Below are 17,585 nucleotides of genomic sequence, written 5' to 3'. Positions count from 1 at the left end.
CTTGGTTATCCTGTGTGCCATGCTATACACCTATTATGCCATGAATTCATGGGGAATAGGTTCCAGCATTTTATGCTCCTGCTCAACTGGTTCTCTTGGTTCTCCTGTGTTCTATGCTGTATGCCTGTTATGCCATGAATTCATAGGGAATGAGTTCCAGGATCTCAGGTTCTTTTCCATTGATTCTCACCAAGTGTGCTTCTCTGAGTGGAATAGGCTGGCGCTTCAGTTGAACCCAGGTATTTTTCTCTTTGGCTTCCTTTTTCTGATCATTTTCCTTCACACGTTTTTAGGAAGCTATCAGCTCTTATAGTGCTTAATAATGCTCAATACGAACATTAATCCTCTTGGCAAGAATCTTGGCCTGAACTTGTTTGTTTACAATGCCAACAGCATGCTGGGTGACATTGTAGACTCTTCCAGTTTTGCCATGGTAACATTTGTATGGCATCCCCTTTTTGAACAGTACCCATTCCCTTGATATCTACAATATCATCTTTCTTGTAGATTTGCATATATGTGGCCAATGGAATAACTACATGTGTTTTCTAAAAGGCCCAGAGAACACGTATTGGGTGGTTCTCCTATTTCCCTTTGTGTTTATCATGAATTACTAGAAGATGGCATTTCTGGCCAGCTTATTTATTTTAATTATTATTTTGTTTTTCAGAAAGAGTCTCTATTGCATAGGCTAGAGTGCAGTAGTGTCATCATAGCTCAGTATAGCCTCCAACTCCTGGGCTCAAGCAATACTCCTATCTCAGCCCCTCAAGTAGCTGGAGCTACAGGCACGCACCATTATGCCCAGCTAAACCTTTTTTTTTTTTTTTTTTGTAGAGACAGAGTCTCACTTTATGGCCCTTGGTTGAGTGCTGTGGCATCACATAGCTCACAGCAACCTCCAACTCCTGGGCTTAAGTGATTCTCTTGCCTCAGCCTCCCGAGTAGCTGGGACTACAGGGCCCACCACAACGCCCGGGTATTTTTTTGTTGCAATTCGGCTGGGGCCAGGTTTGAACCCTGCACCCTTGGTATATGGGGCCAGCGCCTTTACCAACTGAGACACAGGAGCTGCCCTATGCCCAGCTAATTTTTCAAGTTTTTTTTGTAAAGGTGGAGTCTCACTGTTACCCAGGTTGGTCTCAAACTCCTGGGTTTAAGTGATCCTTCCACTTTGGCCTACCAGAGGGCTGGGATTATAGGTGTGAGCCACCCCACCTGGCTGGTGCTATTTTTAAATTGTATTGTTTTTAAATTTTAGATTTCACTTATTCATTGCAGGTGTATAGAAATTCAGTGGACTTTTTTATGTTGTCCTATGAACTTGGTGAACTTATTAGTTCCAGGAGTCTTTTTTCCCTCCTTTTAGATTCTTTGTGATTTTCTACATAGACAATGATGTCATCTGCAAATAGGGACAGTTTTATTTCTTCCTTTCCATCTGTGTGCCTTTTAATTCCTTTTCTTGCCTTGTTATGCTGGTTAGGGCTTCCTGTGTTTTCCAGTATTATATTGAAGGAGAATGATAGCAGACATCCATTTGGTGTTTCCAGATTTAGGGAAAACATTTAGTCTTTCACAGTGAATTTTGGTTGTTGTGTAGGATTGTTATAAATGTTCTTTATCAAACTGAGGAAGTTCTCCTGTGTTCCTAGTTAGCTGAGAGTTTTTTAAACTGTTATTTTTATTGAGATAATTATTAGACCTGCAAGTGAATCTACAACTAATACAGAGAGAACTCCTGTACACATTGCCCAGTTTCCCCTAAGGGTAAAATTTTATAAAACTGTTACATAATAACATAACCAGGATATTGACATGGATAAAATCTATAATCTGATTAAGATTTCCTCATTTTTACTTATCCTTATATGTGTATGTATATGTTTATTAAGTTCTATATAATTTTATTACCTGGACTCATTCATATATCTACCATAACTGTGAAAATACAGAACAGTTCCATCACTACAGGGTTTCTCATCTTATCTTTTTAAAATCACATCAACCTCCCTCCTCCGCCCTTGCTTGTGTGTAGCACCTGGCAACCACTAATATGTCCTGTACTTTGAAAATCTTGTTATTTCATTTTTTTTTTTTTTTTGAGATAGAGCCTAAAGCTGTCACCCTGGGTAGAGTGCCGTGGTGTCACAGCTCATAGGAACCTCCAACTCATGGGCTTAAGCAATTTTCTTGCCTTAGCCACCCAAGTAGCTGCCAGCCACAATGCCCGGCTATTTTTTGGTTATAGTTGTCATTGTTGTTTGGCATACCTGGGCTGGATTTGAACCTGCCAGCTCTGGTGTATGTGGCTGGCACCTTAGCCATTTGAGCTACAGGTGCCGAGCCGAAAATCATGTTATTTCAAATATGCTATGTAAGTGGAGTCATGCAGTAAGTAATCTTTTATGATAGGGGTTTTGCAGGTATCAGTAGTCTTCCTTTTTATTGAAGAGTAGTATTCCATGGCATGGATATGTACAGGTTGAGTATCCCTAATCCCAAATCTGAAATGCAAATGTAAAAGAGGTAAAGTCTCCATCTTTTATTAAGGCTGCATAATATTCCATGGTTACATATACCACAATTTGTTACTTCATTCATGGGTTCATGGGCACTTGGGCTTCTTCTATGACTTGGCTATTACGAATTGAGCTACAATGAACAATCTGGTGCAAATGTCTTTGTTATAAAGTGATTTTTGGTCTTTTGGATATACACCTAGTAGAGGAATTCCAGGATCAAATGACAGGTCTACTTTTAGATCCTTGAGTATTCTCCATACTTCTTTCCAAAAGGGACATATTAGCTTGCACTCCTACCAGCAGTGCAGAAGTATTCCTTATTCTCCACATCCAGTGCAACATCTGTAGATTTGGGATTTTGTTACGTGAGCCACTCTTACTGGAGTTAGATGATATCTCAAAGTGGTTTTGATTTTGCATTTCTCTGATGATTAAAGATGATGAGCATTTTTTCATGTGTCTGTAGGCCATGTGGCTATCTTCTTTAGAGAAGCTTTTATTCAAGTCCCTTGCCCACAATGAAATGGGATTACTTGTTCTTTTTTTATTAATAAGTTTGAGTTCTTTGTGGATTCTGGTTATCAAACCTTTGTCAGAGGCATAGCCTGCAAATATCCTCTCCTCTTCTGAGGGCTGTCTGCTTGCTTTACTTACTGTGTAAAAGCTTTTTAGTTTGATCAGATCCCAGTAATGTAGTTTTGAATGGAAGAAAAAATATCCAATGTACTCAGTACTATTATGAAACCAATTTACAATGTCTCACACTTTCATATGAAGAATAGATCACAACTATGGCTCAGGATGAAGGAGGGATGGGGGGATGGGAGGGGAGGGGAGAGGTCAGATTGAGGGGGGGGTGAATGGTGGGATCACACCTATGGTGCATAATGCAAGGATACATGTCGGATCTATTAAGTATAGAGTATAAATGTCTTAACACAATAATTAAGTATATGAGGTGAGGTATATATTAGCCAGTGTGATGTATGGTGCATAATGCAAGGGTACATGTTGGAACTATTAAGTATAGAGTATAAATGTCTTAACACAATAATTAAGTATATGAGGCGAGGTATATATTAGCCAGTGTGATGTAAACACTCCTAATTCTATATGAAATCAGCACATTGTACCCCATAAATGCATTAATGTATACATGATCTATGTGTTTATGATTTAATAAAATGATAAAAAAATAGGAAAATCAAACAAAAAACACTATTGTACCCTCCAAATAAAAAATACTATGAATATTAAAAAAAGAAATCTGAAATGCTCCAAAATCCAGAACTTTTTGGTTGCCAATATGACACTCAAAGTATATGCTTATTAGAGCACTTCCGGTTTTTTTTTTTTTTTTTTTTGTAGAGACAGAGTCTCACTTTACGGCCATTGGTAGAGTGCCGTGGCCTCACACAGCTCACAGCAACCTCCAACTCCTCGGCTTAAGCGATTCTCTTGCCTCAGCCTCCCGAGTAGCTGGGACTACAGGCGCCCGCCACAATGCCCGGCTATTTTTTGGTTGCAGTTTGGCCAGGGCCTGGTTTGAACCCGTCACCCTCGGTATATGGGGCCGGCGCCTTACCGACTGAGCCACAGGCGCTGCCCGAGCACTTCGGGTTTTTGTTTCAGATTTTTATTGAGGGATGCTGAATTCTTATAAGGCGGATAAACTAGTATAATGAGAATGTTCCAAAAATCTGAAAACTAGAACACTTCGTGTCCCGAGCATTTCAAATAAGGGATACTCAACCTGTACCAGTCTGTTTGAACAGGCACCTTTTTTTTTTGGTTTAAAATTGTAAACATTTATTAAGTACCAAGAGTATACTGAATGGTTGCTATATATATAAAAGCGTAATATTGATACAGCATCCCTGTCATTCAGCTTACCATCTAAAATGGAATACAGGAAGAATGCTATAAGCCTACGTCAACATTTTTTCAACTTAGAAATGGTTATTTCAGCAAATGGAGGAGAGAAAATGACCTATTATTTCAGGTATAGTGTTTATAAGGTTTTGAATATGATTCAAAGAATGTTTAATTTGTACCCTTTTCCCCCAATTATATTAGGCTTGCTAAGAATACTTAGAAATTTGATAAAAGCAATGACTTAATTCAAATTGCCTTGTAGGGCTTTAAAAGTAAGAGATGCTTACAGCCTAAGTTTTCAAGCAGCCAGGGCAAGCCCCATGAAAAATACTATGAACCAGAGAAAGTTTGTGTTCTATGCCACTTAAAACTTTTCATATATATTTCAAATTGTATATAAAACCAGTGCATGGTGCCCCATGATTGCATTAATATACACAGCTAAGATTTAATAAAAAAAAATTAGAGCTTCCAGGGCGGGGCCAACCCAGAGAGGTGTTCGGACGCAAATCTCCAGCAGCAAAGAAGTTTGAACTCAAAACAGCCCGTCTTCTGTAGGCGATTTGGACAGGAACAGAGACAGAACCCCGCAAAGTTGTCTGTTCTGTTCTGTTCTGTTAGCAGCATCCATCAGGGACGGGGCTAAGCCTGAGTGAACACCTCCTTCCCATCACCTGCATCAAACACTCAAAGATGTCAGGCCCCATCTCCTCCTGCTAGATAGCGGCAGTCTGCGGGGGCCTGGCAGACTTCCTTGCGATTCAGGCAGGTGCAAACCCCTGGAGTGTCTGTTCACTGCAGGCAACTGGGTTAGCCATCTGCAGAGATACCAGTGACTGGGTCCGACGGAGGGGCAAAGTGGGGAAGGAGACGTCAACCTTCCTAGACTGCTCTGTTTGCTGGGTGACTCCTCCTGACTCCACGCTGCACTGGGGTGAGCCGTGTCAGAGGAGTTACCAGGCCCCTGTGATCCAGTTCCCAGAGACCTCTTGAACTGTCCCACCCGAGACAAGTGCCGATTGAGATAGTTGATTTGGACCTTTTGAACTGGGCTAATAGACTGAGGACTTTTCAGGCGGTGCCCTGGGTGTGCGATTGTAGGAAGGTTTGATTCTCCTTTTCCAACTGGGGCCAGAGGTGGGCAGGCGGGGTGACTTAATTGCTGATTTTTCCACACAGCTGAGACTTCAAGCCAGAGTAGAAGTTGCAATAGAATCGAACAGAAACCAGCTGAAAACAAGACAGAACCACTTTGCTCCACCACACCAGACAGGGCCCCATTTTCTCAGGCCACAACACTGTACGGGCCCTCGATAAAACTCCAGGGGAAAAACCAAAGGGAGTAAAATAACCATGGGGCGGAATCAGCGGAAAAACTCTGGTAACATGAATAACCAGAATAGATCAACCCCCCCAAGAAAAGATACGGCAGATGTGATTGAAGATCCTATTCATAAACAACTGGCTGAAATGTCAGAAATCGAATTCAGAATTTGGATTGCAGACAAGATTAATAAAATGGAATTAGGAATTCGAGGAGAAATTCAAAAATTGTCTCAAGAATTTAACGAATTTAAAGACAAAACCACCAAAAACTTAGACACACTGAAGCAAGAACTTACAGCCCTCAAAGATATGAAAAATACAGTAGAATCCCTCAGCAACAGAATGGAGCAAGCAGAAGAAAGGATTTCTGACATTGAAGATAAAGTCTTCAAACGCTCCCAATCTCTCAAAGAGGAAGAGAAATGGAGAGCAAAAACGGATCACTCACTCAGAGAACTCTCAGATAATTCGAAAAAAAGCAACATAAGGATTATAGGAATTTCTGAGAACGATGACGTGGCCTCCGAGGGCACAGAGGCCCTTCTGCATGAAATTATGAAAGAAAATTTTCCAGACATGCCTAGAGAATCTGAAATTCAGATAGCAGACAGCTTCAGAACCCCAGCACGATTCAACCCCAATAAGTCATCCCCCAGACATATCATAATTAGCTTCACTAAAGTTAACATGAAAGAGAAGATTCTCAAAGCAGCCCGGCGAAAGAAAACTATAACGTACAAAGGTAAGAATATTAGAATAACTGCAGATCTCTCTTCTGAAACTTTTCAAGCCAGAAGAGGGTGGTCATCAACTTTTAATCTCCTAAAGCAAAAAAACGTTCAACCCAGGATCTTGTATCCAGCTAAACTGAGTTTCATCTATGATGGAGAAATTAAATAATTCAATGACATTCATATGTTGAAAAAATTTGCCATAAGTAAACCAGCTCTTCAGGATGTTCTCAGACCTATCCTCCACAATGACCAACCCAATCCTATACCACAAAAGTAAACTCACTCAGAAACTTCGGATCAAACTCCAACTTCCACACTGGCAAAAGGATTAAAAATGTCCACTGGACCTTTGAAAAACTCGATACCCAAAATTCCACCAGACTTATCAATACTCTCCATCAATGTGAATGGCTTAAACTGTCCTCTAAAGAGGCATAGGTTAGCTGACTGGATACAAAAACTCAAGCCAGATATTTGTTGCATACAAGAGTCACATCTCAACTTAAAAGACAAATACAGACTCAGGGTGAAAGGATGGTCATCCATATTTCAGGCAAATGGTAATCAGAAAAAAGCAGGTGTTGCAATTTTATTTGCAGATACAGTAGGCTTTAAACCATCAAAAGTAAGGAAGGACAAGAATGGTCACTTCATATTTGTTAAGGGTAATACTCAATATGATGAGATCTCAATTATTAATATCTATGCACCCAACCAGAATGCACCTCAATTTATAAGAGAAACTCTAACAGACATGAGTAACTTGATTTCCTCCAGCTCCATAATCGTCGGAGATTTCAACACTCCCTTGGCAGTGTTGGATCGATCCTCCAGAAAGAAGCTGAGCAAAGAAATCTTAGATTTAAACCTAACCATCCAATATTTAGATTTAGCAGACATCTACAGAACATTTCATCCCAACAAAACTGAATACACATACTTCTCATCAGCCCACGGAACTTACTCCAAAATTGACCACATTTTAGGTCAGAAGTCTAACCTCAGTAAATTTAAAGGAATAGAAATTATTCCATGCATCTTCTTGGACCATCATGGAATAAAACTTGAATTGAGTAACAACAGGAATCTGCATACCCATACAAAAGCATGGAAGTTAAATAACCTTATGCTGAATGATACCTGGGTCAGAGATGAGATTAAGAAAGAAATCGCCAATTTTTTGGAACAAAACGACAATGAAGACACAAACTATCAGAACCTCTGGGACACTGCAAAGGCAGTACTAAGAGGGAAATTTATAGCACTGCAAGCCTTCCTCAAGAGAACGGAAAGAGCGGAAGTTAACAACTTAATGGGACATCTCACGCAACTGGAAAAGGAAGAACATTCCAACCCCAAACTCAGTAGAAGAAAAGAAATAACCAAAATTAGAGCAGAATTAAATGAAATTGAAAACAAAAGAATAATACAACAGATCAATAAATCAAAAAGCTGGTTTTTTGAAAAGGTCAATAAAATAGATAAACCTCTGGCCAACCTAATCAGGAAAAAAAGAGTAAAATCTCTAATATCATCAATCAGAAACAACAAAGACGAAATAACCACAGACTCATCGGAAATACAAAAAATCCTTAATGAATATTACAAGAAACTTTATTCTCAGAAATATGAAAATCTGAAGGAAATAGACCGATACTTGGAAGCACGCCACCTTCCAAGACTTAACCAGAATCAAGTGGAAATGTTGAACAGACCCATATCAAGTTCAGAAATAGCATCAACTATACAAAACCTCCCTAAAAAGAAAAGCCCGGGACCAGATGGTTTCACGTCAGAATTCTACCAAACCTTTAAAGAGGAATTAGTACCTATATTACTCAACCTGTTCCAAAATGTAGAAAAAGAAGGAAGACTACCCAACACGTTCTATGAAGCAAACATCACCCTGATCCCCAAACCAGGAAAAGACCCAACAAGAAAAGAAAATTATAGACCAATATCACTAATGAATATAGATGCAAAAATATTCAACAAGATCCTAACAAACAGAATCCAGCAACACTTCAAACAAATTATACATCATGACCAAGTTGGTTTTATCCCAGGGTCTCAAGGCTGGTTCAATATACGTAAATCTATAAATGTAATTCGGCACATAAACAAATTAAAAAACAAAGACCATATGATTCTCTCAATTGATGCAGAAAAAGCTTTTGATAATATCCAGCATCCCTTCATGATCAGAACACTCAAGAAAATTGGTCTAGAAGGGACTTCTCTTAAACTGATAGAGGCTATCTACAGCAAACCCACAGCCAATATCATATTGAATGGAGTTAAATTGGAATCATTTCCACTCGGATCAGGAACCAGACAAGGCTGCCCATTGTCTCCCTTGCTTTTCAACATTGTACTGGAAGTTTTAGCCACCGCAATTAGGGAAGAAAAGGCGATCAAGGGTATCCATATAGGGTCAGAAGAGATCAAACTCTCGCTCTTCGCAGATGATATGATTGTGTATCTGGAAAACACTAGGGACTCCACTACAAAAGTCCTAGAAGTGATCAAGGAATACAGCAGCGTCTCAGGTTACAAAATCAACATTCATAAATCGGTAGCCTTTATATACACCAACAACAGTCAAATTGAAAAAGCAGTTAAGGACTCTATCCCATTCACAGTAGCGCCAAAGAAGATGAAATATTTGGGAATTTACCTAACAAAAGACGTGAAAGATCTCTATAAAGAGAACTATGAAACTCTAAGAAAAGAAATAGCTGAAAATGTTAACAAATGGAAAAACATACCATGCTCATGGCTGGGAAGAATCAACATCATCAAAATGTCCATACTACCCAAAGCAATATATAATTTCAACGTACTCCCTATTAAAACTCCACTGTCATATTTTAAAGATCTTGAAAAAACTTTACTTCGTTTTATATGGAATCAGAAAAAACCTCAAATAGCCAAGACATTACTCAGAAATAAAAACAAAACAGGAGGAATCACACTACCAGACCTCAGACTTTACTACAAATAGATAGTGATCAAAACAGCATGGTATTGGCACAAAAACAGAGAAGTAGATATCTGGAACAGAATAGAGAACCAAGAGATGAATCCAGCTACTTACTGCTATTTGATTTTTGACAAGCCAATTAAAAACATTCAGTGGGGAAAAGATTCCCTATTTAACAAATGGTGCTGGGTGAACTGGCTGGCAACCTGCAGAAGACTGAAATTCGACCCACACCTTTCACCATTAACAAAGATAGACTCTCATTGGATTAAAGATTTAAACTTAAGACATGAAACTATAAAAATACTAGAGGAGAATGCAGGGAAAACCCTTGAAGAAATTGGTCTGTGTGAGTATTTCATGAGGAGAAATCCCCGGGCAATTGAAGCAGCTTCAAAAATACACTACTGGGACTTGATCAAACTAAAAAGCTTCTGCACAGCTAAGAACACAGTAAGCTGAGCAAGCAGACAGCCCTCAGAATGGGAGAAGATATTTGCAGGGTATATCTCTGACAAAGGTTTAATTACCGGAATCCACAGAGAACTCAAACGCATCAGCAAGAAAAAAACAAGGGATCCCATCGCAGGCTGGGCAAGGGATTTGAAGAGAAACTTCTCTGAAGAAGACAGGCGCACGGCCTTCAGACATATGAAAAAATGCTCATCATGTTTAATCATCAGGGAAATGCAAATCAAAACTACTTTGAGATATCATCTAACTCCAATGAGACTAGCCTATATCACAAAATCTCAAGACCAGAGATGTTGGCGTGGATGCGGAGAAAAGGGAACACTTCTGCACTGCTGGTGGGAATGCAAATTAATACATTCCTTTTGGTAAGATATATGGAGAACACTCAGAGATCTAAAAATAGATCTGCCATTCAATCCTGTAATTCCTCTGCTGGGCATATACCCAGAAGACCAAAAATCACAACATAACAAAGATATTTGTACCAGAATGTTTATTGCAGCCCAATTCATAATAGCTAAGTCATGGAAAAAGCCCAAGTGCCCATCGATCCACGAATGGATTAATAAATTGTGGTATATGTATACCATGGAATACTATGCAGCCTTAAAGAAAGATGGAGACTTTACCTCTTTCATGTTTACATGGATGGAGCTGGAACATATTCTTCTTAGTAAAGTATCCCAGGAATGGAAGAAATAGTACCCAATGTACACAGCCCTACTATGAAACTAATTTGGGACTCTCACATGAAAGCTATAACCCAGCTACAACTTAACAATAGGGGGAAGTGGGAAGGGGGGGTAGAGGGAGGGGGATCGGTGGGATCACACCTGTGGTGCATATTACAGGGGTATTTGCGAAACTTGGTAAATGTAGAGTGTAAATGTTTTGGCACAGTAACTGAGATAACGCCGGAAAGGCTATGTTAACCACTGTGATAAAAATGTGTCAAATGGTCTATGAAGCGAGTGTATGATGCCCCATGATCATATCAATGTATACAGTTATGATTTAATAATAAAAAAAAAATTAAAAAAAAAAAAAACGCCAAAAAGACCTTTTCAACTTTTTCCTTCTTGCCCATATGTAAGGCCTCGAATGATACCTTTATAAAGGAAGAAAGTACTAGGTAATTATCCCAGAGTACTAGAGTCTTAACAAGTAGAACTTCCAGAAAAGATTAATTCATGTCTTAAGACTGAGGAAGGGCAATGAGGGACCTATGGCAACAAGAAGTGCCTGGCTCTCTCTCTCTATTTATATATATAAAGTTAGCAGAGCAAGCAGACAGCCCTTATATATGTATATTTTATATACATATATAAATATATATATATGAAATATAAATATAATCAATCAAGTTCAGGCCATGTATCTTTTAGTGATGCAGAGCATATGCAAATATTTGCTTTTATGCTCTGTATTATGTCTGGTGTAGGGCTATATAAGAATGTATCATCAAGATTCTAAATCGCAAAACTTATCCTATTTTGGTTATATTTATAGTATAATAGGGTGGCCATAAAGTTCATATGCAGTTTCAAGTCTGATTGTGTTTAATAAATACTTTTATGGTTTTCATTGCTAGTCACAGGTAAGCTGACAAAGTCACACTGAAAAGATTCTGATTTTCTGTAAAACGCAGAGATTGAACACATACGGTCAAACTATATATTGATTATTTTTAATTATTTATGATAATTCTTTTAACTCTAAGAGAACACTAAAAAATTATTATTATTATTTTTTTTTTTGTAGAAACAGTCTCACTGTACCGCTCTCGGGTAGAGTGCCGTGGCGTCACACAGCTCACAGCAACCTCTAACTCTTGGGCTTACGCGATTCTCTTGCCTCAGCCTCCTGAGCAGCTGGGACTACAGGCGCGCGCCACAACGCTCGGCTATTTTTCTGTTGCAGTTTGGCCGGGGCTGGGTCCGAACCCACCACCCTGGGCATATGGGGCCGGCGCCCTACGCACTGAGCCACAGGCGCCACCCAAAAAACATAAAACAATTTATTCCATAAGGTGCATGCACAAAATAAAAATGCATGCATATAAATATATATATTTTTGAGCCAGAGTCTCAATTTGTCACCCCTGGTAGAGTGCCGTGGCATTATAGCTTATAGCAACCTCAGAATCTTGGGCTCAAGTGATTTTCTTGCCTCAGCCTCCCGAGTAGTGGGACTACAGGTGCCCGCTACAACGCCTGGCTATTTTTTAATGACAGGGTCTTGCTGTAGCTCAGTCTGGTCTTGAGCTTAGGCAATCTTGCCCTCCCTGGGCTCCCAGAGTGCCGGGGTTACAGAAGTGAGCCATTGCACCAGGCCTGCATACAAATATTTCAATGGCAGAGTGGTAGCATCTTGAGTTTTTTTTTTTTTTTAATGGCAAAACTATCCCAGCAATTTTTGGAAAGACCAACAGTTTTTCCCCAGAAGTCGATCTTGGCAACTTTCTTTTTAAATAACAGCAGCGCCAACATTAAAAATAATGTGTACAGGGCGGCGCCTGTGGCTCAGTGAGTAGGGCGCCTGCCCCATATACCGAGGGTAGTGGGTTCAAATCCAGCCCCGGCTGAACTGCAACCAAAAAATAGCTGGGCATTGTGGCGGGCGTCTGTAGTCCCAGCTGCTCGGGAGTCTGAGGCAGGAGACTCGCGGAAGCCCAAGAGCTAGAGGTTGCTGTGAGTCCTGTGACATCATGGCACTCTACCGAAGGCCGTTAAGTGAGACTCTGTCTCTACAAAAAAAAAAAAAAAAAAAAAAGAAAAAAAATGTGTACAAAGCTTATTTTGCATAACCAATTTATCTAGAAAGAATGGTCTGGAAACTTCAGGATAAAACTTCATAAAAATAAAATAATAATAATAGTTTTAACCTAAAATCGACACTAAAACACCCCTCTTCCAATTTAAAGGTGAAATTTAATGTTTCCTACTCCTAGTAAAATATATGTATAAGATTTGAAGTGAAAAACCTGAAATACTTATCAAGAGCGTTCTTCAATAGGTCTCAGGAGAAAGAGAAAAAACAGATTTTTAAAATTTATTTATGGCTGTGGTTAATGAATTGGGTTTACCAATCTCAGTCAGTGCATTTATGTTTGGTTGGTGGTGTATGAAATGGCTAGAATTCCTGACTAAAATATGTGTTTTTCCAAGGCTAGGCAAGTTTGATTTTGCATAAAGCAAAAAAGATATTAGCATGGTTATAGAGGCAATATGACCAACATACACATTCACTTTTTTGAAGTGATACATTCTAAACAGCATGGAATTTAATTTCATGTCCTATTCTAAGACTACATGTTTGACTTTAAGGTTAGAAGCATTATTGCTATAATACATTAAAAAATACTTCATTTTTCCAATATTGCAAAGTATACTGTATTTTGAAATACCTGGTATAAATATTTTTGCACAGAATTTTAAAAGACATAACTGTCAGCTAGGTATAACTACTGTGTTAAGTAATCACATAAAGGAAGAATTCCTAAGGAGAGCAAAATAAAAAACTAAGCATAATAATTACTGCATTTTAAAAAACAAAGTAGTTCTGAATACTCTTGTTTCTTATCTAAGAAATAATGTGTGTATTCATTCATTTTATAATTACTAGTTTGATGAACATGTTAAGATTGTGTAAGATTTGTTTTTCTTGGTTGTTTTTCTTTTATATATTCTCCCCCAACAGCAGTTGGAAGTAATTTTCTTTTGAATAGAAAGTAAATTAATGTTTATACTGTTTTTATAACTGAGTCATGTAAAACTCTTTTGATTTTAAAAAGTTATATTTAGGGTGGCACCTGTGGCTCAAAAGAGTAGGGCACCAGCCCCATATGCTGGAGGTGGTGGGTTGAAGCCCAGCCCTGGCCAAAAAAAAAAAAGTTATATTTAATTTTGGGGTCCTTAATTAAGATTTAACATTTGACCATTTTTTTGCTATTTAGTCCTCATGTCAGCAAATTGCTAAGGGTTAATTAACAAAGGTAAATCTTGATTTCATCTGTGTTTTAAATACACAAAAATATTTTTCCTTTTAATGAAAGAAAAGGAGATGAAGGAACATATAAGTCCTCTTAGCTCCCAAGCATTTTGAGATACAGCTTTTATAAATAAGGGTGGATCAAATCAAACTTCTTACCTTTGTTTAGAAGAGAAAAAAAGGAAGTTATTTCCTTCCTAAGGTATCAGCTAGTTTCTTAAGTCTTTTCTTCAGCTCTAGTGGGAATTTCTCATAGCACTACTTATAAACTGGCTTCATGTCAAACTCCACAAATTTATTCTTGAGTGTTAACTTAGTGTTGTAGGTAGAACAGGGGAAGCAGTTCACACACCAGGCCTTTTTAAGAGCAGAGACCACATCACCTTCTATAATACAGTTGCAGTGGTAACAAACATCACTGAACAGCTGATTATAATGGGTTTCACAATATGCCAGGCCCTTTCTCTCATAATGATGATGTCCAAGAAATGGTTTTTCATAATTGGTACAAACAAAATTCTCCACGTCACTGCTTTCCCATGGCATTGACCACACCCCCCTCAATGGGCCAATTGCAAGCTCCACAGATGGGGACTCCCATTTTATTAAGGCAGGGCAAGCTGTACAGCTTCCCTTTCAGCTTCCGGGCTGTCACCTCCTTTCTGCAGTTGGCACAGTTGACATGGTTTGGATTTGTTCCTGAATATCAGAGGTTGCTCATCAGTGATGGTTTGACACTTCTGATAGATGTATTTCCCAAGACCTCTGGCTTTGACAAACCCAGTATAAGTCAGAATTTCCTGGCAGAGGTCATAGCAGAAGCACTCAGGATTCCAACTGTTATTCATTCCTTTGATAACACCACCACATTGATGACAACAAAAAGGAAAGAGCATCTGAAAGTCATGTTAATACAGTATTTTCTTCCTCCAAATTCCTAGAAGAATCCTTCCGGGAACTGCTGGAAGCATTGAGCACACATGAAATGCTGTTCATGGTACAGCTCTCCATTACTGTTTATGACCTTCTTAGCAGACTCAAAGCCTCCTTTGTAGCATTCACAAGTGGCGCTGGCCAGGGCATTTGCAATGTTGCTGTTGGTCATTCCAGCCGCCACACCCAGCATCTTTCCCCAGTCTGACACCATCATTGTTCCTCACCCACCTGGATTCCCCATGCTGCTCCAGCTGTGTCCTACTCCCTGGACCCTGACCATTCACTTTTTGAAGAACATCTGGGCTGATTCCAGATTTGGGTGATTACAATTAAAGTTGGTGGTGAAAATTCATGCAGGTGTGTCCAGCCTGCGGCCCCCTTATTTGAGGACTGTTTTGCTTATCTTTGGTGTCAGATATCACGAAAAGTATGCATGGACCTTTTCTTTTGCTCATCAGCTTTTGTTAGTGTTGTGTATTTAATGTGTGGCCCAAGACAGCTCCCATTCTTTTTTTTTTTTTTTTGGCCGGGGATGGGTTTGAACCCGCCACCTCTGGCATATGGGACCGGCACCCTACTCCTTGAGCCACAGGTGCCGCCCATCCCATTCTTCTAATACGTAGCAGAAAAGAAAAAAAAAGATTGGATATCTCTGATTATTATAGAGGTTTTTCTATGAACTTAGGTTTTTATTTCTTTGGAACAAATGCCCTGAAGTGCAATTTTTGAGTCATGTGATAGTTTGGATGTTTGTTTGAGAAACTCCTAAACTGTTTTCCAGAGTGGCTGTACTGTTTTATATTCCCACAGAATTCTATGAGTGATGCAGTAGTATCCCTATATCCATGCCAAATTTGGTGTTAACACTATTTTAAAATTTTAGCGATTTTGATATTTAGAGATAATATATTGTGGTTTTAACGCTCATTTCCTTAATGGGTAATAAAATTATAAACACCTTCATTGAGATATAATTTGCATCCTGTACAGTTCACCCATTCATTGGTTTTTAGTACATTCACAGGTATATGCAACCATCATGATAGTTAATTTTGGAACATTTTTATCACCTAAAAAGGAAAATCCATACCTTTTAACTGTCACCCCCTAGTTCTAAGCAATAGTTAATCTACTTTCTTGTCTTTATACATTTCCTTATTTTGGACTTTTATATGATGGCCTCACATGTTTTTTCATGACTTATTTCTTTCACTCACTGTAATGTTTTCAAGATCCATTTGTGTTGTAACACATATTAGTAGTACTTCATTCCTTTTCTTTTTTTGGTCAGGTAATATTCCATTATATATGTGTACACCATTTGTTTATTCATTTGTAGACATTTGGCTTGTTCTCACATGTTGGCTATTGTGAATAATGCTGCCACAAACACTGGTGTACAATTTTATGTGTAGGCATATATATTCCTTTCCCTTGGGTATATATGTAGGAGTGGAATTCTTAAGTTGTTTGATCAAATGTCAAACTGCTTTCCAAAGAGGCTGTGCTATTTTACATTCCCACTAAGAGTGTATAAAGATTTTGTTTTTCTCTGTATCTGTGCTAGCAGTTCATTTCATGACCCTTTGATTCTGTCATTCTAGTGCATGTGAAGTATCTCATTGTGACTTCAGTTTTCAACTGACTAAAGACTATTGATATTGAACATTGTTTTCATCTACTTATTGGTAGTTGTATATCTTTCTTGGAGAAATGTCTATTCAGATTCTTTTCCCAGTTTTTAAATGGGTGTTTGCGCTTTCGTTGTTGATTTTAAGAATTCTTTATATAATCTAGATTTTTTATTTTGGTAAGATATAAAAATGGAAAATACATACATGTAAAAATTACCATTTTAAGTAGACATAGTGGCTTGTGCCAATAATCATAGTTACTCTAGATGCTGAGGTGGGAATATCACTTGAGGACAGCAATTTGAAACTACCCTTGGCAATATAGCAAGGCCCTGTTTGTAAAAAATGTTTTTTTTTTTTTTTTGTAGAGACAGAGTCTCACTTTATGGCCCTCGGTAGAGTGCCGTGGCCTCACACAGCTCACAGCAACCTCCAACTCCTGGGCTTAAGCGATTCTCTTGCCTCAGCCTCCCGAGTAGCTGGGACTACAGGCGAAAAAATGTTTTTTAAATTACCATTTTAACTAATTTTTTTTTTTGTTTTGTTTTGAGACAGGGTCTTGCTCTGTTGCTCAGGCTAGAGTGCAGTGGTGCCATCATTGTAGCGCATTGAAACATGAAACTCCTGGGCTCAAACAATCCTCCTGCCTTAGCCTCCTGAGTAGCTAGGACTGTGTGTGTATAGAGACAGAGTCTTTCTATGTTACTCAGAGTGTTCTTGAACTACTGGCCTTAAGAGATCCTTCTGCTGCAGCCTCCCAAAGTGCTAGGGTTACAGGTATGAGCTACTGGCTGCACTCATTTTAACTGTACAGTTCTGTATCATTAAGTATATTTGTTGTGCACCTGTCACTACCATCCTTTTTCTAGAACATTTTCCTCTTCCCTAGCTGAAACTCTGTATCCGTTAAACAGTAACTCCTCAGTCCTCCCTCTCTATCCTGACAACCACAATTACAATTCTGCATTCTGTTTCTGTGAATTTTACTACTCTAGGAATCTCATATTAAGTGTAATAAAAAATTTACCCATTTGTGTCTGACTTATTACTTAGTGTATCTTCCAGGTTTATCCATATTGTTGTATGTATGAAAATTTCCTTTTTTTTA

At 38.7% G+C, this 17,585-nt stretch overlaps 1 protein-coding gene and 1 pseudogene across 10 annotated transcripts in view; one reads left to right on the top strand and one right to left on the bottom strand.

Annotated features, from left to right (window-relative positions):
• The window catches only part of ATRX (ATRX chromatin remodeler), a 357,519-nt gene that overhangs the window by 88,488 nt on the left and 251,446 nt on the right, over positions 1–17,585 (top strand). The window contains exon 1 of one of the 10 annotated variants that reach the window (XM_053579358.1): positions 4,487–4,527. The exons of the other annotated variants lie outside the window; for them this stretch is intronic. The gene's annotated coding sequence lies outside the window, so the exon portion shown is untranslated. Of the gene's footprint in view, positions 1–4,486; positions 4,528–17,585 lie in introns of those variants that run through there. 10 annotated transcript variants of the gene reach the window in all.
• On the bottom strand, positions 14,094–15,033 carry LOC128577218 (LIM and senescent cell antigen-like-containing domain protein 1; annotated as a pseudogene).

This window comes from Nycticebus coucang, chromosome X (genome assembly GCF_027406575.1).
Source record: "Nycticebus coucang isolate mNycCou1 chromosome X, mNycCou1.pri, whole genome shotgun sequence".
Lineage (NCBI taxonomy): Eukaryota > Metazoa > Chordata > Mammalia > Primates > Lorisidae > Nycticebus > Nycticebus coucang.
Note: the sequence above shows the minus strand (reverse complement) of the source record. Positions and strands in the feature narration are given on the sequence as shown.